Source organism: Cricetulus griseus, chromosome 7 (assembly GCF_003668045.3).
Source record: "Cricetulus griseus strain 17A/GY chromosome 7, alternate assembly CriGri-PICRH-1.0, whole genome shotgun sequence".
NCBI classification, from domain to species: Eukaryota; Metazoa; Chordata; class Mammalia; order Rodentia; family Cricetidae; genus Cricetulus; species Cricetulus griseus.
The window spans coordinates 61,677,797-61,680,592 of NC_048600.1; positions in this window are offsets into that span (position 1 = coordinate 61,677,797).

Sequence of the window (2,796 nt, forward strand, 5' to 3'; positions counted from 1 at the left end):
CACTCTACATATGAGAGGGAATGAGATATTGCTCTTCTTTTTCCTTTTAAAAATGTGGCACAATGGTTGCATAATCTTGTTTTTAAGTTTATTATTTATTTTGTGTATATAGGTATTTTGCTTGCATGTATGTCTGTTCATGTGGATATGTAGTGCCCACAAAGGCCAGAAGAAAACATCCAGAAGGACTGGAGTTACAGATGGTTGTGAGCCACCTGATGTGGGTTCTGGGAATCGAACCCATGTCCTCTAGAAGAGCAGATATCTCAGATAACCACTGAGCCATCTCTTCGGCCCTGCTTTTCTTTTCTTGCCTTTTCTTTCTCTCTCTCTTTTCCTTTCTTTCTTTCTTTCTTTCTTTCTTTCTTTCTTTCTTCCTCCCTTCCTCCCTTCCTTCCTTCCTTCCTTCCTTTCATTCTTTCTTTTTTGGCCATTACCTCACTTGACTTCTTTAGATATCTTCCCTTCCTCTCCATACACAGACCCCATTCTATTTCATATAAACACTCATACACATGAATTCTGTATATTAGGGGAAATATGCATTATGACACAGCTGCTTCCTCCATGACTATTGCTATCATGTTTGTTTTGATGACCTACAAAAGACCTTGTCTTGCAGTCATTAAAAAGAAACAAATTGGCATAGTAATAGCCAGGTGTGAGGTAATGGCCATGGGGCTGTTATCTTTCTTTCATTGAGGTGGAATATCACCAGATCCCACCTGAGATTCCACATTTTCCTGCCTCTGGCCTCTGTGTGCATTTGGAGGATGCTGAGGGGAAGACTCAGTGGTACAACATTAGACACCTCACCTATGCTGGGGTAGGTGTATATATAGATGATGCATCAGCCCACAAGGTCAGACCTATTCTGTAGTAAGAAATCCCTTATCCTTGTTAGTATAGACAACCCCAGTAAATGCATTAGTTTACCAGACTGAATGTGAATGGAATGATTTCTTTGGGGTGTCACTGTACTCTTTCTGGGGTGAATAGAAATGTAATCATGGCTCACCCATAACTGTAATAGCACAAAGCAGTATCTATCAGTCTGGTTTGCCTATTTCACTTGACATGATGATCTCTAGTTCTTACTTTTCCTTCAAATTTCACTTTTCTTTATAGCTGAGTAAAACTCTGTTGTATGTGACTACATCCCCTTTATCCAGTCACCAGTTGTTGGACATCTAGGCTGGTTGCCTATTGTTTCAGTTACCTTTCTATTGTTGTGACAAAGCATCATGACCAGGACAGCTTAGAAAATGTTTAGTTAGGCTTACGGTTTCAGAGGGCTAGAGTAAATGATGGTGGAAGAACAAAGGCAAGGTGGCAGGAACAGCTGAGAGCTCATATCTTGATCTGCAAGCAGGAGGCAAAGAGAGCATACTGGGAATGGCCAGAGAGACTTTGGAACCCACAAATCTGCCCCCAATGACATACCTACTCCAACAATTCCACACCTAATCCTTCCCAAACAGCTCTACTAAGTCGGGACCAAGCATTCAAACATATGAGTGTAGGGGCCCATTCTGATTTAGACCACCTCACCCATCTTGACTATTGTAAATCGTGTTGTAATAAACATGGATGTGCAAGTCTCTCTGTGGTATGCTGACTTGCATTCCTTTGGGTTTATACTTAGAGATAGTTTACTATTAACCATACATTAGGTTGTTATATTTATCATAATTAATAAATCAATAATGAAACATCACAATGGATCAAAGTCCAACTTTATTTAGACTTCTTTCACTAGACTTTTGTTTTCACTTAATGGCCCTTTTCTTATTTTAGTAACAATGTTTTAGTTTTGTTTTATGTATGAGTGTTTGCTTGCCATATATGTATGTGCACCACATGCATACCTGGTACCTAAAGAAGCTAGAGGAGGTTGTTAGGTTCCCTGGAATTGGATTTACAGAGTTATGAGCTGCTATATGGGTGCTGAGAACAGAACCCAGGTCCTCGGCAAGAGCAGCAAGTGCATCTCCAACCTAACAGCTTTTTTCTATTCCAGGACACTATATTTTGTATTAGTTCCTATCTGGTTGGCAGGGATTGGCCTGCTTTTTCCTGTCTGGTTTAGGTAGAGTTGGGTATGTCACTGTGTCTATAGAATCCTAAAGAACTACAAAATCATCTTGTTCAGGCCCTATTATCTGGTTTCCAATTTATCCTTTGTGCTCTTCCTTTTGGGTGGTGATCAGCTGTGGGTATGCTTGCAGGCAGGTCTGTTTTGGAACCACCCTGGTGAGCTTCCTATACTGGAGCTCTTCTTCCCAGTTCTAATAAACTCAGGCAGTGTAGGTAGCAGATCTTCTTTGGTGATTGTTCACGCCTTACTTTTCATTTTCAGTTGTGAAGGCAAGGGGCTGAGAGCTTCATGATGACTAACCAGAAAGGGAGTGGAGCTAAATACTAGATCACCTTTGCTTTGGCCACCATTAGGAGCACTGTGACTTCTGTAGTTGACACACACACACACACACACACACACACACACACACACACACACACAGAGTAGGCACACAGAGATGCTCAGGTGCACACAGGACAAAGGACAGAGAAGCACATCGGCACCCATGCTGTCCCTCTACACATTTGCACACATGCATTGGCCACCATGTGCTCAGCACATTTGATTACATATCCCAGATCGAGGGAGGTCACTCAGGATAAGGGAACAGGAAGATTGTGAGGCAGAAAGGGAAGTGAAAGACCAGTGTCCCACCCTGTCAGCAGTAATTGTGATATAAGGCATGGGTTTTGACAGACATACAGACTCCTGTCAAA